General features: G+C 40.6%; 1 protein-coding gene and 1 pseudogene across 4 annotated transcripts in view; both read right to left on the bottom strand.

Moving 5' to 3' along the window:
- LOC149170564 (uncharacterized) overlaps positions 1 to 23,516 on the bottom strand; it is a 197,337-nt gene that overhangs the window by 25,528 nt on the left and 148,293 nt on the right. The window lies entirely within an intron of this gene.
- Positions 1 to 23,516, bottom strand: part of LOC149170565 (uncharacterized) — a 50,194-nt pseudogene that overhangs the window by 7,638 nt on the left and 19,040 nt on the right.

Below are 23,516 nucleotides of genomic sequence, written 5' to 3'. Positions count from 1 at the left end.
CTCTATCTTCTTCCTTTTAGCATCAAGAGTTGGTTGAGAACCAGGCGTGGTGCGAGGTACAAAGAAGGAGTCAATCCCTTTATGGGTTGTTGTCCTCTTCAAGTTAAAAACACTTGAACTACCCTCTCCAATTCTAGTAGGGAAACTAGAGGAATCTTCGAAACTAGCATATATTCTTCAAAATCAGGGTCACTAAGCATAGCATTATCATTTTGAATTTTGCCTATATCTTTTTAAATTCTTTTATTTTCCCTATTTTCTTCATTGTAGGCTTCAATTAGACTTTGCATCTCTGCTTTAAGATCATCAGAAACATGTTCACAAGGTTTTACCTGTCCTCTCCAATGTGTTAGACGTTCTTTAATTCTACGGATCCCCCCACCCTTAACTTTCTTCCACAATAGTTGCAAACTTTTATCCCTTGTTCATTTAAATGGCAGAGAACCCAAGCCGGATCATTCTTGTTTTTGGGGGCTGTGAAAACTTCCATAGAAAGAAATGAAAAATATGCATAGAAAACCCTAGGGTTTTAAGAACTTTATGGCCATTTTTTTTAGAGAAAAATAAAAGAGGAATAAAGGCAATGAAATACCTAGAAAAGATCTGTAAATTTTGAGAAGAGAAGAAGATCCAACCAATCAGAAAATAAACTCTTAAATCAGCTCCAAAATCTCTCTTACAAATTTGTCAACAAAATCTCTCAAAATAACCCTGCAAATTTCAACAATTGTTGAGAAAAAAATAGAAGAAAATAGCAGGCACAATTTTTTCCAAAAAAAAAAAAAAAATTGGGATTATGCATAAAAATATTAGGGTTTTAGTCCGCATGGGGTAGCTCAAGTGGCAATGGCCGTGGAAATGAAGTCTCACCGAACCGGAGATCTTGGGTTCGATTCTTGTGCTACCCTCCCTCGAAATGGGGTGAATAACGGACATGTAAAAACTTGAAAACTTGAAAATGAGAGGGTCCTACCTAAGCTTACAAAAAAAAAAAAATATTAGGGTTTTAAAATTTAGGGAAAAAAAAAATAGATTTTTGGAAAAAAAAATAGAATAGTAATGGTTGAAAAAAATACATTGATTTTCCCTCTTAATTTTCCCAAGAAAATTAGCTCCAAAATCCTCTTAAATCAGCTCTGGAGCAGCCCCTAAAAATCTGCATAAAAACAATAGGCTTTTTAAATTTTTGGGGAAAAAAGAACTGGTTTTTGGAGAAAAATGAAACAAAAATAGATGGCAAAAATTACCTTGATTTATACCCTCTAAATTTTTTGGAGTAAATCAGCTCCAAAATCCTCCATTCTCAAATCTGCTATGTAGCAGCCCACACAAAATTTTAAAAAAACTCTTCAACCAACTCCAAAAACCATTCAAGAAAACCCAAAGATCTCTAGGGAAAAAAATCCTTGAAGTAGCTCGAAAATATCCTTTAGTAATCAACCCAACAACTCTCCAAAACTCCAATCAGCGCTTCAAATCTGCAAAAAATCTCTCTCAAAACAACACTACCAAAAACTCTCTAAATTATCCTCACTGAACTCAACTCAAGAATTGTAAGAGGCTCGAATGAATAGTGTGAGTGAAATAGAGGGGGTGGGGGTGTTTAAATAACTTTAATGGGGAGGGTGGGCTAGATTAACATTAGAAATTAGGAAAAATATTAAAAATAAAAATGTTTTCTCCAAGCCTAGGCCGCGTGGCAGCGAGCCTTGCGAACCGACAGAACCAACCTCCAAACCAAAACAGACCGATTCGAAGGGCTGGTTTGGACAGGATTTGGCCCCAAACTTGTCGGTTCAACCAATTCCAGTCAAGTTCCGATAACAATGGTTTATCCCTTCAAATTATTTTTATTTTCTTTTTCCAGAGAAAAAAATGGCTAAATAATTAGCCGAAAATTGGTCAGAAAATAAAAATGAGAAAAAAATAAGTTCTCTCCAAGTGAAAAATATTAAAAAAGGCAATGTGCACTTTCCAAGAAGGTTATCTCCACAAATCAAGCAAGCAAAAATTCAAGAAAATATTTTTGGTCTAGAAAAATCATTTTTTTTAAGAAAAAACGAGTTTATGGTCCAAGTTGGTTAAGTGAATGGAATTTTTTCGAGGAGAAAAAGTTAGAAATAAAAACTTTGGACCAAGAAAAATCCTTCATCAAGGAATTCGAATTTTTTCTCAAGCAATCAAGGGTGGAGATTATTTTGACATGAATCAAGCATTTAATCAACCAAGATCCAGTCAATTTTGTGCACCTGCATAGACCTAGCCATTTTCACTTGGAAGAGTCTCTAAAACTCTCATTTTATCTATATAAGGAAGCATATGCTCCTCATTGTAACATCTCTTGATATTGTGCTCTAGCATTTTGCTCTTGAAGCTCTCTATTTTGAAATAATAAAACACAGGTCTTTGGGGTGAAATATTGTGGCTCTTCTCTCTTGGATATGGTAATGAATTCTTGAGCTTAATTTTCTACTGGTGATTATATTTGTTACTTCATTTGCTTACATAGAATTATTAGTGTATAGCTATCTTACACTAGTAATTAGATTTGGAAAATATTTTAGGATTGGACATGGCTAGTGTGCTTTTGTTAAGTTGCTAGAATTTCCTTCCATTATATTTTTTTATCTCATCTAAAGCTAACAAAATCTTTCTGAGTTGTGTAGAAAACGTTTATTTGAATCAGGTCTCAAGCGTAAGCGGATGCTTTTGCTTAAGTTAACCAACTCTTGAGTGAGGAAGTGGGAGAATCCACTCTATTTCACTTGAAGAATTTATCTAACGAATTTGTTGTAGGGTTTCTAGACCATAGCTAGAAGAAAATTTTATTTATCTCAAACCTCTTTAAACGAAGTTGTACTCATATTCCAGGATTTAGCTATTGTACGCTTGTAAATAAATCCTTGTGCTTAGATCTAGACTTTGTGTACAGTCTTATCAAGTTTTTGTATATTTTCCCTTGAACACTCTTATATTGCATGTCTGAAGAAAAGGAGCAAGGGTTTGGTGGATTTAAAAGACAAAATGTCGAATTTTTTAGCCTAACCCTCCTCATTCCTAAGCGGCTAGGGTTTTCAATACATCAACAGTTTTTCGTGAAGTCATCTAGTATTTTATGGCCTCTCTACCTAGGCCGCAAATAATTTAAGCCTACCCTTTGCTTTAATTTGATAAAATTTCCCAAGGGTTTTCATTACAAAAAAATTATAAAAAAATAATAAGTATTTTCTCATTCGTTGTTTCTTATAAAAATAAAAATAAAAAAATTATATATATATATATATATATATATATATATATATATATATATTCTCTCTCTCTCTCTCTCTCTCTAGATATATATATATATATATATATACAGAGAGAGTATATATATATATATATATATATATATATATATTCTCTAAAGAGGAAGGTCACAAGCATTTTTAGGCTCCAAACCCTTTAATCTTTTGCATATAATTTTCTTAGGGTTTTCATAATTCTTTTGTGAGGCATTCTCTAACAATCCATGTAATTTTTTGTGAGGGTTTTCTAGCATAGCCGCAGAGGTTTAATACTTAAAGATTTAAATCCTCCAACCCTTGTTCTACTTTGCAGTGGCCAGTGTATCATTTAAAGAAGGTTTCATTTATATGGTGAGAGCAATTTTTTTTAACAATTTTTTTAGCTCATCCGCAGGGATTTTAATGCCATTCTTTACACTGGCCACAAGCTATAAAGGATTGAATTTTATTGAACGAATTATTTAATAATCCTTGTTTGGTTTGCAGGGGGGTGTCCTATAATTATTCTTTGTGAGGATTCGTCATAAGATTTTGCAATCTAACTTTTGTTTTCTTTTGCTAGGGCTAAAGCTTTCCTCAAGAAGCCTATCTATCCTTACAATCGTGTGCATAGAAGCTTCATCTTTCACCTGGTGCAAAGGGTTCTCATTCAGAAATTTTTATAAATAAATTTTTGAATTGTTTTCTCAAATCATTTTTACAGCATCTGAATTGAGTTCTTCTTTACAGACTGAACACATTTCTTCTTTACCTGTGACATTTGCTAAGGGTTTTGAAGTAATTGAAGGAGCTGAATTGTAACCTTGAAGGGCTTGAAGCATATCTACCTTTTTAAAGGGTTCTATTCTAATTTAATTGGTTTTGTAGGCAGAATTTTTCAAGAGAACCGTGAACCATCTTGGGCCTTCAAACCCTTGTTTATTATTGTGAAATATTTCCTTGAGGTTATCACCATTCTTTTTGTTTTATTTTTAAAAGGGGATCTTATTATAACAGCAGTGTTAGGGAACATAATTTTATTTGTTCAGTTCTTTGTGTCATTACCTGCTGTGTTGCAGAGGGTTCTATTTCTAATTTAATTGGTTTTGTAGGCAGAATTTTTCTAGAGAGCCGTGAACCCTCTTGGGCCTTCAAACCCTTGTTTATTATTGGGAAATATTTCCTGAAGGTTATCACCATTCTTTTTGTTTTATTTTTAAAAGGGGATCTTATTATAACGGCAGTGTTAGGGAAGATAATTTTATTTGTTCAGTTGTTTGTGTCATTAACTCCTGTGTTGCAGAGGATCCATGCCCTATTCAAAAGGTTCTACATCAGAAAAAAAGAATTGTGAGAAATTATCACAGCTGCAAAATTTTCTTGTCTCTTTTTCCTTGGAGCCGCAACCTTTGAGGGTTTCACTTCACTTGTACAAAGTCTGATCTCATACTCTTTGCTTGCCCTTGAAGAGATCAGGGTTTTGAGAAGACTCCTATTGTTAAATGTTTTGATAAAGGGTTGCTGTATGTTACATTAGATTTTGGTGAAGCTTGGGCTATAACAGCAAACCTTTGAGGTTTTTCTTGTCTATGCCACATTCATTTAAAGTTTAGATTTCTCTTGTTATCTAAAACCATCATTTTGCAGTGATCTCACATGAAATTTTTGAAGTTCGGTCCAAACATTTGGCATTGCAATCTATATATCTGACTGTTTTTTATTTGCAGGGCCAAAAGGGGCTTCTTGGGAACGCTCATATTCCTCTAGTTGTGAGCATTACCTTGATTCTCTATACCTGGTGCATAAAACCATTTAACAAAAAAAAGGGACAGTTCAGAAAAAAAATTCAAGCATTTTGAAAGAGATTAAACCTTTGAACCTTAAAGGAATTCCCTTTTAAAAAAATTTACAAATTTAAATCTAAATTTTAAACAAGATTTTTTACTCAGGCTGTGAGGGTTTTGAGGTATCATTTGAGGCTTCACGGTGAGCATTTTTAGAGCAAGCTTCAGATCTGGCTGAAGGTTCTTTGGAGGTAGTTTTCAGATCTGGCTGTGGCCCTTTAAGCCCTCTTTGCAGGAGGGGTTATCACTACATTTCAACACACTGTTTTGCAGTGATTCACCATCCATTTTCTGAGCTTGAAGGACAGATTTTCAAAGGTTATTGTCTTTTGGAGGTAGTTTTCAGATCTGGCAGTGGTCCTTTAAGCCCTATTTCCAGGAGGGGTTCTCACTACATTTCAAGCCACTGTTTTGCAGTGATTCACCATCCATTTTCTGAGCTTGAAGGACAGATTTTCAAAGGTTATTGTCTTTTAAACAGTGAACAGATTTGACTATCAACTCATTTTTGTTTGAAGGCAGTGAGCTAGAGAAGATTTTGTCTACTAATTTGAAATGTTTCCAACTGCAACAATAGGTGGATTAGCTGTATTTTCTTGAGGAGATTTCTGTTCTTGTAAGTTCATATTATTATTGTATATCTTCTTCATGTTGAAAGAACCATTCTCTATATCGAAGGGTTTTATCTTCCTTCATAAAAACAGCGTTGCTTTCTTAAGTATTCAGTACCGTTTGACAGAAGGATCTCATTATCAAGGTTGATTTACTTGTGACATCTTTTTGAAGTCTTGTGAAATTTTCTTGAGGTGAAGGCATTAGTGCATTAGGGTCTATTATTGTAACCCCTTCCTCAAGGATTTTTAGTCCCCTCTCTATCTGTCACAAGAGGGACTTCTCTGTAACATTTCAATAAACGAGTCATCTTTTTCTGAGGGAGCTTGGGGTCCTCACCCATTGGCATCCTTGTCTTCTCTTTTAGGAGGAATCTCTTGTGTGTGTCTGAATTTATATTTCTGCTTGCATTAGTTTTAGATCTGATTCTTTTAGTCTTGTTATTACTAATTTGATCGTTAGACCACAGTTTCTTGAGCATTGCTTTCTAGATCTCATTTTCCATCTCTTCATTTTTGTTTTTGGGCTACTTAGTCTAAATTGCAATTGAGTATCTGCTGTCTTAAGCCCAACTTTGTTTTAGATTTGATATTGTTTCCCAACTGTTTAGTTAGCAATCTCATCTGCCACTATAAATTTGTCCTTTCATCATTTGAATTTCCTGCTTATTTCAACTGTCTAAATAAGTAAAGAACACAACTAATCAGCACATTTAAATGGTATTTGAGTAATTGTTCCTAACTTTCTAATCATCATTATTTCTTTGAGTATTACCTATTGTTTGATTGATTATTGTCATTTGCTAGTAGTCTTGTGCTTTGAAGTATCCATCTACTTTGTGATTACAAGTATATTGGCATTTTACTTTCCTTGAAACAATAATGATATCATTGTATCTCACTAAAACCTTGCATCATCATTTGCATCCTAGTTAGATTTTGCATCCTTCAAATCTACCTCCAAACATAAGCTTGGTTGAATAGAGAGATAGAACCACCCTCTCCATCATTCAATTTTAGGGGCTAGACCCTTACTCAAAGGTTAAAATAGGTTACTTTGCAGTTCTCTTATGGGCAACCTGTTGTAGCATCGGATGTGTTCTAACCACGAAATCTGGTGGAGAGGTTGGGGCACATGAGATCTCCAATACCCAAAAAGGGTTTGGGCAGATTCTAAACAGTTCAGGAAATATTAAAATAATTAATATTTTTAATGGAGTCCCTAAGTCTAAACTTGTGGAAATTAAAATATTAATGTGGATTAATATGAAACTGTTAGAATGGTCCAAAAGACATGGATCAAGCCAGATCTAATATTAGCCATTAATTAGGGACTTAATCTTGGCCGTTGATATGTCAATGAGAAAAGTATAAGAGGAGGCTTGAGAGTCACTTGGAGAATACACTAGAGTGATCAGTGATTCTATTCTCTAGAGCGGGGTTTGCTAAGAGAGATAGAATCAGTGATCGGAGTTACAGCTGAGGGGCATTGAGTACAGAGAGACAGAAAGGCAGAGATAGTGCCGGAAGAGAAGAAAGTAGCCAAAGAGAGTGACGCAATAGCAGCAAGAGCTCACGCAAGGCCACGCAAAGGCAATCGGGAGTTGCACGGAGCCTCAAAGAGGCCATCGTTTCTAACACAGAGAGCCAGAAGGCTGACTGTTGGGCGCAGGATCCCCCAAGGGTAGTTTTGGGGCTTAGAGCCCATATTTTGGTCTAATTTTGTAATCTAAATGTAAAGACTTCGCAGTTTGTGGGTGTGGAGCGCGTAGATGTCAAAAAGTCATAGGGTTGTCCGCCCTTATTTTGATAATGTTATGTCAGCTGTAGAAGATCTACCCATGGTCTACGGACCACGAGATTGTATAAATAAAGCTAAGCTCTAAGTAGTAAGAAAAAAAAAAACTAAACAATGGAAGTAATAAAGAATTGAAAGATAGCTCAGAAGTAGAAGTCAAAGTTTCAGATCGTAGCGTCGGTAGAGGCTCTGCAGTTGAGTGCGCAGAGGCATAGAAGTCCGCAGCTGAATGCGCAGAACCCTACAGCTGAGTGTGTAAGACGAGTCGAGTTTGTAATTATCTGGAAGTATCAATAAAGAAGAGTATTCTATCGTTTCAACGTCTTTATTTCATGTTTATGCATCTAATATATTGGGTATGAATTTCACTTCTAATGTTTATATGAAATGCAAATGTGTATAAACTGTATTGGTTAAATAAACGCAAGTAAGAAAATATGTTTGACGAAGCTAACTAAGATCTGTTATTAAGATGAGTAAGATACTTAGCCCAGTTTAGGAGATATCACAGTTCGCTGCCCTAACAGCGCAAAGGGACTTCAGCCCGTGGTTAGGGCTGCGCGGTAACCGATTATAACATTTCGCGAAGGTATTGAAGTATAGAGCAGGGGGATAAGCAACCTGCGCGAAGGCAGGTATAGTTGGAATAAACTGACATCACAACCATCTCAAAGGTGTGGAAACTTGGTTCCAACATCCCGCCATACTGCTTCGGGTGAGACTTCAGTCCGCGCTCTGTGGGCTGATGCCGAAAGGGCAAGTAGTGTAGGGATTCTTTTGGTTAAACTAACGTTGAACCTGGGTCAGGCCCCCTCAAGCCAACAAATGGTACCGTTGTCAGGACCGAAATCTGCATAAGAGATGTGTGATGTCGTATCACTAGAATCCAACTAAAAAAGAAATCGAAGGCTAGTTGGACAGAAGGATTCACGAGTTTGTTGGCATTATGATTCAAGTGTTGTCCTTGATGGCAACTCACTCAGAGGATGGTACAGATGCTCAGAGGTTGGTACAGGTGATGGCAACTTAATCAGAAGACTGATCTCAGTACAGCATGCCAAGGAAGCTCATACACGCCGTTTCGTTAAGCCCAAGTCGCGTGTACACGCTAGTTAGATTCATAAAAAGCGCGTGTATGTGGAAAGGTTCCTTTGGTCCATGGTGGTTAGTCCTTGGAAGTTGTGCCTATGGTTTCGGACCATTGTGTCTCGACGGGCGTGTCGATCCCTAGTTTTGAAGTTGATGGTATTGTGTTACTATGGTTTTGGCTCTTGGTATTGAGCTAGGCCTAAGACTATATAAGGAGAAGAAGATCATTAGGCAAAATCATCTTTCGACAAGGGCTTGAATATCTAAGAGTGAAAGAGATCTGTTTTGCAGGTGCTGGGTTGCTTGATCTAAGCCAAGGAGAGATCACATTGGTTGATGGAAGACTAGATCTAAGGATAGATCGGGATCTAATGGTTTGAAATGCACTATCATGATATGGTTGATTATGCTTATTTCTAGATCTGCATATTGTCGCAATGCTATGTTCTGGGTCTAACTAATGTCTGGTACAGCTGCAAATTGAGAAAGTTTATTTTTAGATCTGTACGCAGGTTGGCTTCGGTAAAAGAGCGTGTATACGCGGGTTTTGCTCCTTAAAGTAGCGTATATCTTTTGAAGCTTGTTTTTGGGTTTACAGTGGGGTCTGACAGTTATTGCAGAGTTCTGTAGTCTGCTCTGTGTTCTGGTAACTGGTGATTGACAGGGTTCAGTGGTTCAGTGATTCAGAGTTTGGTTGTTTTATGCTTCAATGATCTGTTGTGGAAATTGAATGAATTGTGGTCTTCAGATTGTAATGTTGTGCTTCAGGAATATTCAAGTCTGAAAATGTATGAAAGGTGATACCTGAAGAAAAGAAGATTGTAGGTCAGCACCTACGTACTAGTATCTTGGCTAGTACAAGAACAAAGGGGGTTGGAGCTCCCTTCCAAGGAAGTTTGGAGAACGAGAGAAGGTTGTAGCCTTCTGCAGGTTGTAGCCTGCGTACTGGTATAAGGCTGCACCAGTACAAAAGATTGTAAACTGAAGTTTCTTAAAGAAAGATAGAGATAACTTGCAGCAGGTGGTTTTCACCCACATTGGGTTTCCACCTTATATCTTGGTGTTCATGTGTGTGGCTTTTGATCCGTTCTGTTATACTGCATCTGCTTACTGTTAATGTGCTGAATAATGTCCTAATGAACTTAACTGAAGAATAAGCTAACTAAGTTATGAGTTTTCTGCTTATACGCTGTTTTATTTAGTCACAGTAGCGTGTACACGCTGTTTTACTTAACTGAAGTAGCGTATATGTTTCTGAGCATTGAAAAGGTTTAATTGAGCTGATAATACTGATTCACCCCCCCTCTCAGTATTATTTCCAACAATTGGTATCAGAGCAGGTCCTTCAGGGAAGCTTGATCGCTTGAAGGTAGATCATTCATCATGAGCAACTACGAGAAAGAAGCATCAATCAGGCCACCGGTTTTTGATGGAACAAATTTCAATTATTGGAAGGTAAGAGTTACTGCATATCTTCAATCTCTTGGTACAGAAGTTTGGAACATTGTAGAAACAGGCTATGCTTTTCCTTCAGCTACTCCTACAGATCCAGCTGAGAAAAAGACATATGAAACAAATGCAAAAGCAGTCAGTACTCTATTAGGAAGTATATCCCAAACAGAATTCATGAAGGTCATGCACTTCAAATCAGCAAAAGAGATATGGGACAAAATGATCACTAGCTATGAAGGAGATGAACAGGTAAAGGAAGCTAAACTTCAAACTCTCAGGATTCAATATGAGACTCTCAAGATGTATAATGATGAAAGTGTGGCAAATTATTTTCTTCGGGTAGACGAGATTGTTAATTGTATGAAAAATTTGGGTGAAGAAATAAAAGAGACTATAGTAGTTTCAAAGATTCTAAGATCATTATCCCCCAAGTTTGAATCTAAAGTATCTGCAATAGAAGAAAAGGAAAATCTCAAAGTTCTCACTATGTCTCAGCTACATGGAATTCTAACTGCTTATGAAATGAGAAAGGGAGGTCCATCAGACAGAAGGGAAGCTGCTTTTAAGGCATCAGGAAAAGAAGATTACTATGAAGCAAGCCATGTTCCAGAAGAAGAGGAAGAAGAATCAAATTTTGTCAGAAATCTTCAAAGGGGTGCTGGAAGGTTCAGAGGTAAGCTACCTTTCAAATGCTTTGCTTGTGGAAGAGTAGGTCATTATGCTGCAAAATGTCCTAATAAAGATAAAGGAAAAGAACCTGCTAGATGGAATAAGAAACAAAGTGCAAATAAGAAAAGCTACTACACCCATGAAGATAGTGATGGCTTATCAAACAGTGATGAAGATGAACAAGGTAATAAATATAAGCTATTAATGGCATTTGAAGATGATGATTATGAGGATGCTGTAGATGTGGATAATCTCTATAATGAAATTACTAGACTCAAGAGATGCATAGAAGAAAAGAGTGTGATCATTGATACTTTGCAATTTCAAATTGATGAAAAGGAAAAACATCTTGAAAAACTAGAAGGTGAAATTGTTGGTCTCAGAAAAGAAATTGAGAAAACAAAAGCTATTAATCTTAAGTTTGTCAAAGGATCTGAAACTTTGGATGAGATTATCAATGTGCAGCGGTCTCCTCTAAACAAGACAGGTTTGGGCTATAATGGAGAAACCTCTAAAGCATCCACCTCAAAGAGTTATCTTGATGCAGCAAGAAGAAATGAGCAGAAGAACAATGAAGATAATCAGGTAAAGCAGGGACGAATTACAAACAGAAACTATCAGGGACAATCCTTCTTAAGGGTGAACAAAAGCTACAACCAACCACAGGTAAAATCTTCTCAGTTTGGCACAAGAATAGATGAAAATAGAAATTACAATCAGTTGGCTGGTAGATTCAATAACCGCAGAAGCTTCTTCAATGGACAATGCTTTTCTTGCCATAACTTTGGTCACAAAGCAGCTCAATGTGTTGCATATAAAACAATCATGACTAGGGAAGCTCAAAAACAAAGAAGTATGACAGGGATTACAAAGAGGACCTATAACAACTTTTCGGTTCTTGAAAATGAAGTTGAATGTTCTATTTGCAATAATTTTGGTCATAAAGAATCTGAATGCAGGAGCAGGTTTCAGGAGAAAAAGGAACAAGCCACGAGCACCAAAAAATGGAGAATAAAAGAACCTCAGACAGAAAGATGTGGGATAGCGTTTTATGCAGAAGGACAGGAAAATCTATGGTACATTGACAGTGGATGTTCGAAACATATGACAGGTGATAAAGAAAAACTTGAATCTTATTCTACTTTAGAAAAGGGAAAGAAAGTTTCTTTTGGAAATGATACTCCTGCAACTATAAAAGGAAAAGGTATTGCTCCTTTGAAAGAAAAGGTCAAGGCTGGAAATGTTTTGTATGTTGATGGATTGAAGCATAATCTTCTAAGTGTCAGTCAGATGTGTGATCAAAAAACCGAGGTTATTTTCAGATCGAATGGATGTCTTGTTCGTGATCTTGATACAGGTAAAACAGTTCTCAAAGGCAAAAGAACTCCAAATAATCTGTACATATTTGAAGAAGGACAACAACAATGCTATCTTAGCAAGGATGAAGAGCACTGGTTATGGCATCGAAGGTTGGGACATCTAAGCTTCTCACAAATAAGAAAAGCATGCAAATATCAGGCAGTTCGCGATCTTCCAGATATCAAAATTCCAGACAACACCATATGCAAATCTTGTCAGTTTGGAAAGCAAACCAGAACTAACTTTCCAGAAAAGGAAGGATCAGCTAGCTTGCCTCTTGAGCTAGTCCATACAGATGTATGTGGTCCATTTAGGAAAAGGACACCTCGAGGAGAAGAATATCTGATATTATTCATTGATGATTTCTCAAGGTTTGTTTGGTTAGGGCTTATGAAGCACAAAGATGAAGCATTCGAAAAATTCAAATCCTTCAAAGCATTGGCTGAAAATGAATCAGGACACAAAATTAAGTGCCTCAGATCTGACAGAGGTGGGGAGTTCACATCAAATGAATTTTTCGATTTCTGCGATGAACATGGGATAAGAAGAGAATTCTCTACAGCTAGAACTCCTCAGCAAAATGGGGTTGTGGAAAGAATGAACAGAACTATCCAACAAATGGCTCGTGCTATGCTCGATGAATCAGGTACTCCTGCAACCTTCTGGGGTGAAGCTGCACATGCTGCTGTTATCATTCTTAACAAAACAAATGTCCGAGTAAACAGCACTCAAACACCTCATGAGCTTTGGAGTGGTAAAACTCCTTCCGTGAAGCATTTCAAAATCTTTGGGAGCAAATGTTATATTAAGAATACTGATGAGCAACTTGGCAAACTTGAACCTAGAGCAGATGAGGGCATTCTTCTTGGTTATTCTCCACATAGCAAAGCATACAAGTGCTACAATAAAAGACTTGGCAGAATTGTTGACAGTATTGATATAGTGGTTGATGAGAAGGGATATATTCCTAGGCAAGTTCATCATGAAGACATTGAAGAAGATGAAGGTTACTCTCAAAGGCGAAATGATGAAGAAGAAGAATCTCAAGAAGAACCAGAGGAGCAGACAAGAATAGAAGAGAAGACTCCATCCAGATATGTCCAAAAGAATCATCCAGAAACTCAGATTGTGGGGCAGAAAGAAGCAGGAGTACAAACAAGAAGGACACTTGCAGAAGCTTCAAGCTACTTGGCTCTACTCTCCTCCATTGAACCACAAAATGTGAAAGAAGCATGCAAAGATGAATGTTGGGTCAAAGCAATGGATGAAGAACTTGAGCAAATCGAAAGGAACAACACTTGGGAATTAGTTCCTAGACCAAAAGATAAGAATGTAATAGGAACAAAATGGGTCTTCAAGAATAAGTTAAATGAAAATGGAGAAGTAATTAGAAACAAGGCCAGACTTGTTTGTAAAGGGTATGCACAGCAAGAAGGAATAGATTTTGAAGAGACCTTTGCTCCTGTGGCAAGACTAGAGGCCATCCGAATGTTCCTTGCTCTCTCAAGCTTTCAAAACTTCAAGGTATTTCAAATGGACGTGAAATCAGCCTTCCTGAATGGAGACTTAGAAGAAGAAGTATATATTGAGCAGCCAGATGGGTTCATTCTTGGAAATGATCCAAACCTTGTATGCAGATTGAAAAAGGCACTCTATGGGCTCAAACAAGCTCCAAGGGCTTGGTACTATCGGTTGGACAAATATCTTCACCAACAAGGCTTTTCAAAAGGATCAGCAGATAGCAATCTCTATATAAAAGTTGAAAATAACAAATTGCTAATTCTTGTTGTTTATGTAGATGATATTATTTTTGGCAGCAATGAAGAGACCATGAGTCAAAACTTTGCCTTGGTTATGCAGAAAGAATTCGAAATGTCACTTCTTGGAGAATTGACATATTTTCTTGGATTGCAAATCCAACAAAATGAAGGAGGTATCTTCTTGTCTCAAACCAAATACCTCAAGCAGATCTTGAAGAAGTATGGCATGGAAGAGTCAAAGCCAGTATGTACACCCATGGTTACAGGATGCAGCCTCAGTGCAAATGATGAATCAGCAGCAGTTCACCAACCCACTTATAGATCCATGATTGGGAGTTTGCTTTATTTGACAGGTACTCGACCAGATATTACACATGCAGTAGGAATGGTTGGAAGATTTCAAGCCAACCCAAAGGAAACTCATCTTCAGGCAGTCAAAAGAATCTTCAAATATCTTCAAGGGACCCAAAACTATGGCTTATGGTATCCTAGAAATACTGATCTCACTCTTCATGCTTACACAGATGCAGATTGGGCTGGAAGTGTGGATGATAGGAAAAGCACAAGTGGAGGTGCTTTCTTCATGGGTTCCAGATTAGTATCTTGGTTCAGCAAGAAACAAAGTTCGATTGCCTTATCTACAGCTGAAGCAGAATATGTGGCTGCAGCATCTTGTTGCACACAACTTCTTTGGATGATGCAGACCTTGCAGGACTTTCAAATCACTTGCACTCCACCTGTCTCTATCTTATGTGATAATACAAGTGCAATCAGCATTTCAAAGAATCCTGTCATGCACTCAAAGACCAAGCACATACCAATCAAGTACCATTTTCTTCGGGAACAAGTGCTTGAGCAGAAGGTCAAGTTGGAGTATGTTCCTTCTAAGGAGCAAGTTGCTGATATTCTCACAAAACCACTGCCCAGGGAAACTTTTGAATATCTCAGACAAAAGCTGGGAGTAGTTGATGCTTCATCCTGTTGTTGAAGTTTGTTTGTTCTACAGAAAAGTTGGTATACGCAGGTTACGGAAGGGATATGAGCGTATACACGCGGATTCATGGTGGGTAAGTCGCGTGTATGCTGGACGCTTGTTGCAGAAAGAATATCCGCGTACATACGCTGTTTTATACAGGATAAAACGCGTATATGAAGTTCTGAACAGCAAGGGAAAACTCTGAAGTTCTGAACAGCAATAGGAATGTCAGAATTCTTCAGGCACAGTTTCAGGGAGTGCAACAGGCACAGGTTCAGGGGGAGCAGCTCAAAAGTCTCATAAAGCATTGTTGGCATTCAGATGTTTTGGTTGTTGGTTTCAGGAGAAGGAGCTCAGAAAGAAATTCTGGTTGCTGATCTAACAAGATGTTTATCAGATGCTGCTGGTGTCTTTCCTAAGTCTTGGTCTAGATCTGTTGTCTCTATGTCATGTATCTCTCTTGTCCTATCTCTTTTATGGTGTCAAGGTCATGTAACGGCCTATGTTGGTTTCCCCACTATGCCTGGGATGAATGCTGTAATATAATTGGTTGTTTCTGATATGTCCCCTCTTGGTAGGGAGTATGGATGTATGTATTGAGTCTTTTGGTGATAGGAAGGTCCTTATGGTGTATAAATCTTGGTTCTTGTTGAAGAACATCTTTTTCAGATCTGGCCTACTGTCAGGGGGAGCACGAGTCAGCACAGCCAAGCAGAGGTATCAGCATGTCCTCAGGGGGAGCACAGCCCTTTGCCCTTGATGTCAAAGGGGGAGAGTGACTTGGTGTGGTGGTTGCCATCAAGTCCAAAGGGGGAGATTGTTGGCATTATGATTCAAGTGTTGTCCTTGATGGCAACTCACTCAGAGGATGGTACAGATGCTCAGAGGTTGGTACAGGTGATGGCAACTTAATCAGAAGACAGATCTCAGTACAGCATGCCAAGGAAGCTCATACACGCCATTTCGTTAAGCCCAAGTCGCGTGTACACGCTAGTTAGATTCATAAAAAGCGCGTGTATGTGGAAAGGTTCCTTTGGTCCATGGTGGTTAGTCCTTGGAAGTTGTGCCTATGATTTCGGACCATTGTGTCTCGACGGGCGTGTCGATCCCTAGTTTTGAAGTTGATGGTATTGTGTTACTATGGTTTTGGCTCTTGGTATTGAGCTAGGCCTAAGACTATATAAGGAGAAGAAGATCATTAGGCAAAATCATCTTTCGACAAGGCTTGAATATCTAAGAGTGAAAGAGATCTGTTTTGCAGGTGCTGGGTTGCTTGATCTAAGCCAAGGAGAGATCACATTGGTTGATGGAAGACTAGATCTAAGGATAGATCGGGATCTAATGGTTTGAAATGCACTATCATGATATGGTTGATTATGCTTATTTCTAGATCTGCATATTGTCGCAATGCTATGTTCTGGGTCTAACTAATGTCTGGTACAGCTGCAAATTGAGAAAGTTTATTTTTAGATCTGTACGCAGGTTGGCTTCGGTAAAAGAGCGTGTATACGCGGGTTTTGCTCCTTAAAGTAGCGTATATCTTTTGAAGCTTGTTTTTGGGTTTACAGTGGGGTCTGACAGTTATTGCAGAGTTCTGTAGTCTGCTCTGTGTTCTGGTAACTGGTGATTGACAGGGTTCAGTGGTTCAGTGATTCAGAGTTTGGTTGTTTTATGCTTCAATGATCTGTTGTGGAAATTGAATGAATTGTGGTCTTCAGATTGTAATGTTGTGCTTCAGGAATATTCAAGTCTGAAAATGTATGAAAGGTGATACCTGAAGAAAAGAAGATTGTAGGTCAGCACCTACGTACTAGTATCTTGGCTAGTACAAGAACAAAGGGGGTTGGAGCTCCCTTCCAAGGAAGTTTGGAGAACGAGAGAAGGTTGTAGCCTTCTGCAGGTTGTAGCCTGCGTACTGGTATAAGGCTGCACCAGTACAAAAGATTGTAAACTGAAGTTTCTTAAAGAAAGATAGAGATAACTTGCAGCAGGTGGTTTTCACCCACATTGGGTTTCCACCTTATATCTTGGTGTTCATGTGTGTGGCTTTTGATCCGTTCTGTTATACTGCATCTGCTTACTGTTAATGTGCTGAATAATGTCCTGATGAACTTAACTGAAGAATAAGCTAACTAAGTTATGAGTTTTCTGCTTATACGCTGTTTTATTTAGTCACAGTAGCGTGTACACGCTGTTTTACTTAACTGAAGTAGCGTATATGTTTCTGAGCATTGAAAAGGTTTAATTGAGCTGATAATACTGATTCACCCCCCCTCTCAGTATTATTTCCAACAGAGTTCGCAGCACAAGAAAACAGAAACCCACGACTGTCAAAAGAACAGTGGTTGGACCAATACCTATATACGAAGATCCACGAAATCTTTTTCGCCTCTTTCCCTACTGAGTTATACGAGTGGATCGCGAAGCTAGCAGATAGCCAAGGAAGGTGGAAACTTGATGGTCCTATTGTGTGGACCCCAGAGCTAGTGCGAAGGTTGGAAGCATCGGAGGATAAGATCACGTGCACCATCGATCATTGGCTCGATTGCATTATAGGAGGATTTGTTACTGAGTTCGCGGTTGACACCTCAATCAGCTATAGCGAGGCAGAGTGACGCTTTTTCAAAGGACCGCGAGGTAAGTACGTAAAATCTTTGAATACTTGGATTAAAATGTTGTTGTGCAAAAGCAGGTTATGCAGTTACTTTGATGTTCGGGTCTACGCAAAGCAGAAGAATTTACAGAAAAGAAGGAAATAAGGGTCCAGAGCATAGCCCCTTTATTTCACCTCCGCGAGGGGACGAAGAAGGGATCACGAAGGTCTCTCCGCAAAGTGCTATTCAGTTGATAAGACAAGGATTTCCGCGAATACCACCTCCGCCCACACCACCACCGGCTTCACCTCCATCACCTCCGCCCACACCACCACCGGCTTCACCTCCATCACCTCCAACTTCACCCGTACCACCTCCACCACCACTGCAATTCAGTATGGCAAACACAGTGAAGTTTCCTTTGTTCAAAGGCTTGGGAAATGAGGATCCGGACCAATTCTGGTTTGTTGTGAGGGTTGTATGGGAAGCTCAAGGTGTTACAGATGACCATATAAAGAAAGCGACATAGGTTAGTGTTGTGCAAGATCGGGCGCTAACCTGGTATATTAAGTACTACAGCGATAACCCGAATGCTAGAGTAGCGGAAATCCAAGTAGCACTGAATACGGAATTTAGCAGGACTAAATCTGAAGTGCAACCAATTGTTGGATTCAAAGAGATCACATTGTTACCAGGCGAGACGCCTTGGGAACTAGATCAGAGGCTGAAATGTACGATCCACGAAGCCAACATGAATTTGACAGATGGACAGCCCCCGACCCTCCCCGCCCCGCACCGAGGCCACCTGGGGACCACCCGGACTGGGCTCATCGAGTCTATTATTGGAATGAGTACAATCTAAATCCCTTAATGAAGATCCATTGGAGGGCAAGTCTGGTGCCAGCAGCCGCAGTAGTTCCAGCTCCAATAGAGTATATTGAAGTTGTTGCATCGCGAGTGGTTTGTGGCTTCGCTACTACCACACCTAAGAAGTGCGTTGTCGCAACAAAAGATAACAACTCAGGCAGAAGCCTTGGAGATTGCCATGAGACTACGTGAGACTCCGACGCAGGAACCTAATCTAGGAGTCCAGCAGATCCATGCGCAGCTAAAGAATCTGTGCTTTGAGATGCAGAGTCTGAAACAGGAGAGGACGGTTCAACCAGAAGTGCACGAGGAAGTATGGTGCTTGAAATGCAAGAGTTAGGGACACAACAAGGACCACTGCCCGATCTTTACAAATTACCTTGCAGGAGGAGGACTGATGCCTTTAAGGCCGAAAGCTCAAGCAGGGCCTAGCGCGGCGTCTGCTTTTTGGTGCGTTCTCTGTCAAATAGCCGGAAAACATGCCACTTATAACTGCAACTTGTTACATAAGTAGACGCAAACTCCGCAACAGTTGCTCTGTAACTTTTGTAGGTCGGTGGGACATGACAAGCGTACTTGTAGGAGCTATAAATTGATGATGGATAGAACGCCCTACTACAGAGTTCGGGCCGAAATGCGGCCCCTTGACAAGAATACAAGGATGGCGCGAACAAGATTTCAGGGGCACGGACGAGGCCGAGGCAGAGGAGGACCTGGTAGAGGTAGAGGACAATTGATTTGATATAATTGCAGAGGGCCAAGACACTATGCCCACGATTGCACTAACCCAACATGCCCGTCGTGCAAGTATTGCACGTTGTTTGATCATGAAACAGAAGATTGTCCTACGTTGATAGCTAGGATACATGACAAAGGAGCGCTACCACCTCCCCCAACTCGGAACCTGCAGATGATGAGGCCTGAGCCGCGTGAGGAAGATCCAAATGTAAATATAGTGCTCCGAAGTGGAATCGCAACGGGGGATGAAAAAGGGAAACAATCAGAAGACAGCACCTGGGTTCGCAAGGCCCCGACAAAAGAGGCTGAGTTTGATTTGGAGCGCGCTTGGGAAACCTTCATGGAAGCCAAGAAGAGCTTCGCCAAGGCCTCCACTTCAGGAAGCAAAGATAAGCCTGAGTCGGAGATGGACCCCTCTATGCTCACTACTTTCCTGGAAACCTGTATGAAGTTACTATGCGACAGTAAGGTTGTGAAAGGGTTACACGAACTCATCAACTGATGTGTTGGGACCGCGCCAGGAGAACTACACATAGTTCGCAAGATCGGAAAGCATTAAACAAGGACGGGGCATGAAATGAGACTAAGCACGCAAATCGGAGAATACAAGATGGATCAATTCATTCTGATTCTGGGATCAGATGCGAATATCTTACCAAAACAGAGATGGGAGTGAATGGGGATACCTGTGTTGCAATGGTCTCCGATTCAGCTGAGGATGGCGAATCAGTAGGAAATCATACCCATGGGGCGATTGTAGGGAGTAACCATGGATATTGAGGGAGCAAGCGCGCTGGCAAATTTTGAAGTAATAGAGATTGTTGATGACAGCAATCCCTACCCTGCGCTCCTGGGAATTGACTAGGCTACTGATATGAACGGGGTAATCAATCTGAAGAAGCGGAAGATGATCTTTGAGATGAAATCATTACGCGTAATAATACCCCTGGATCCTACTAAAGGATCATGCTACACGGAACCAGTCCGCGACTATGATAGTGATGATGATCTGGACTGCATCTATAAGATAACAACGACAAGACCGAGACTGGGTAAATCCCACTGCGGATGGACGGATTACATAGGAGCGCGAGAGTTGTTGCACTTCGGATTCCGACGAAGAAATAGAACGTTGGCAGAATCGGTTACACGAAGTAACTACGTTGAATTGCAATATGATGACCTAGTAGCTGCGCCGTGTGTCGACAGAAGAAAGAAATTTGCCTACTTATGATGGTCTAAATGAGGTAGATACCTTCTTGGATGCATTTGAAAGGGAGGTGCCGGAAAAGCAACGCTTCCAAGCCTTGGACTGCGTACTACGCGTTACGCCCGCAAGACGTTGGGGTGCGCACAAAGGAAGCTTTGATGATTGGTGCGAATGTAGGAGAATGATGTGAGCATGATTTGGGAAGCATAAGATGCGACTGACAAACAAGTATGATGGACAAGGTAATCCACACGCGCATCTGGCCAAGTAGACGCAGGCTTATGGAGAAAAGCCCCAACCTGAGCGGGTGCACCTATACTCCGCACTCAAGTATCTGGTCAACAAGCCTGTGTTGGGGGTGCATCTGCAGATGGCTTTTATTGTTCCAGGAATATGATTTTGAAGTTGTTGCGAAGCCTAGACGATTGAACGCGAGACCAGATCATCTGTCGTGCATCGAGACAGGGGAGAAACCTACTAGTTTAAAGGAAGGATTACCTGACGGGCAACTCTTTGCTGTGTGTGTCGCGGATGGACATTTCGAGGATATAATACACTTTCTATCAACTGGAACTGCGTTGGAAGGATACTCTATCCAGCAAAAGAAGGAATTAGTGGTGCGCGCGGCAGATTTCTTTGTCATTGATGGGCATCTATACAAGATGGGGAATGATGAAGTACTGCAAAGGTATGTACTTGAGTTTGAACGAAGCAGCATCCGCGATGGGCATCGCGAGAGGACTTTATGCAGGAAGAGCAACCATGCAGAAGATTCTACGTGCACGGTTGTGGTGGCCACCCCTTCATCAAGATTCAAAAGCATATTGCAAGGCATGTGTTGTATGTCAAAGAACAGGCAGGTTGTCGCGGAGGGATGAAATGCCATTGAATCCACAAGTAACGTTGCAACCCTTCGAAAAGTGGGCAATAGATTTTGTAGAACCTATTCAGCCTCAAAGAAAGATAAGCGCGAGGTATATTATCACTGCGACAGAATATTTGACTCGTTGGGCAGAAGCGCAACCGGTGAAGGATTGCACAGGCGCGACTGCCGCAAAGTTTCTATTTGAACATGTACTGACACGATTTGGATGTCCGAAGATCTTGATGAGCGATCGTGATACGCACTTCCTGAAGGATATGATCAACGCACTAACGGAGGAATTTCAGGTATATCATCAAAAGAGCACACCTTATCACCCACAGGCTAACGGGACAGTGGAGGCATTCAACAAAGTGCTTGAAAACGCGCTAACCAAGGTATGCAATGCTCAGCGAAGTGATTAGGACTTACGCATACCTGCAATGTTATGGGCTTATCGAACAACATGCAAGAAGCTGACAGGACAGACACCTTTTAGGCTAGTCTATGGAGTGGAAGCTATAATGCCTATGGAATACATCGTGCCAAGTCTGCGCATAACAGTGCTCACAGGTATTACAGATCGCGAAGAGATGGAAGAGAGGCTCGCGCAGCTAGATGAGCTCGAAGAAGAACAATTTTTGGTTGGATTTCATCAATAGGTCCAAAAACAGCGTGAAAAAGCATGGCACAACCGACACATCAAGCTGCGCACATTCAAGGTAAACGATCTGGATCTGTTGTATGATATTAAGTTTGATAAATTCCCTGGAAAGCTCAGGATGCACTGGTTAGGGCCGTATGTTATTAAGGAGATTACAAACGGAGGCGCGGTACATTTGGTCAAGTTAAATGGAGAACCTTTCCCAGGAAAGGTGAATGGAAATTGCTTGAAGCCATACACCGACGATCCGGCGATGTGACTATATGAAAGTGGCACAGTATTAGCACTCCAGGCAGCTGAAAAGAGGCACGGGACTATAAACAACACTACCCGGGAATTGCGTGATGTCAAGACTGCACGCAGTAGCGAAGTGTCACAGGGTCCACGACAGTGCGAAGACAGTTGTGCTAGCGCGCAGGTCTTTATGGGTTAGATTCTTGTCAACCTGCCGCCAATCTAGCATTAATGGATTGCCGAAGAGATGTTGTGCACAAGGGTGACCAACACGATAGTGCTACCAGATGGGGCACTTACTACAGAGCAGGAGGCCGACAGACCCATGGTGAGCAATTTGAAAGGGGTAGGGTTGAACATGGTTGCGCTCCCTCGGGAGACGCTCTACCTCTTACAGGATGGAGTCACTGTAGAACTTCGGGCCAGGGAGAGTCGCACTCTACAGGTAATGAGTGAGCAGCGCATCAACATTGAACAGTTGGGCCTGCAGCGCAATGAGGCAGTGGAGAAGAACAAACAGATAATGCAGGTTGTGGAGGAAGCCTACCGGATGGTCCCAGAGTTGGCCATTCAGGCAGAGGAATCGATGGAAGCGCATGTCCGTAAGTTAGCCACAGGGGTGCGCGACGCAAGAGTAGAGATGGCCAGGGTTCAACTGGAGCTGAACCTTCAAATTGCAGAATTACAGTTGAGGGCTCAGCCTTCAACTCCGCCAGAGGTCAGAGAATAGTGTACCACCGTGGTCACAACAGCAATAGTGGTGGTTGACAGTGCAGTGGCAGACTACATGCAGCTCTTCGAACAGTCATTCGAGGTCCTAACCACCCTGTAGGAGGACCCGAATGTAGAGCGCCTAGAGACAGAGGCGCGCGAGCTCCAACAGAGATATGACGAGGTAAAAGGGACCGCGTAGATGGTTGCCCTTACACAAAGGCTTGCACAGATGCAGCAGGCAAAGGCGCTCAAGGAACAGGTGGATGTCGCTCGGCACAAAGAAGCGGTCTTAAAAGCGTGCCTACAACCATGGATCGACGAGGCTTATACAATTACAGCCTCCATTGAAGCAAAGCTCGCGCAACTGCAAGCAACTCAGCAGAGGATTCAGGGGCAGCAATTCAGTAGCAACGGTCACCGAACAGCGCATGGAAGAAGTTCGGCAAGCGGTCGCTCAGTGCACTGCCGAAGTTTCAGCGATTCAAATAGAGTTGGGAGGTCTTCGCGCTAAGATCTCCGCACCTGCAGAATGACTCGAGGGCAAGTCACAATGTTTTTGTTGGGGGCCTGTTGGGCGCAAGATCCCCCAAGAGCATTTTTGGGGCTTAAAGCCCATATTTTGGTCTAATTTTCTAATATAAATGTAAAGCCCCCGCATTTTGTGGGCGCGAAGCGCGTAGATGTTAAAGAGTTATAGGGTTGTCCGCCCTTATTTTGATAATATAATGTTGGTTGTAGAAGATCTACCCATGGTCCGTGGACCATAGGATTATATAAATAGAGCTAAGCTCTAAGTAGTAAGTGAAAAA

The sequence above is a fragment of the Pinus tabuliformis genome, chromosome 4_2 (genome assembly GCF_031772625.1).
Source record: "Pinus tabuliformis cultivar Carrire ecotype Pingquan chromosome 4_2, CPIR1, whole genome shotgun sequence".
In the NCBI taxonomy this organism is placed as follows: domain Eukaryota; kingdom Viridiplantae; phylum Streptophyta; class Pinopsida; order Pinales; family Pinaceae; genus Pinus; species Pinus tabuliformis.
Note: the sequence above shows the minus strand (reverse complement) of the source record. Positions and strands in the feature narration are given on the sequence as shown.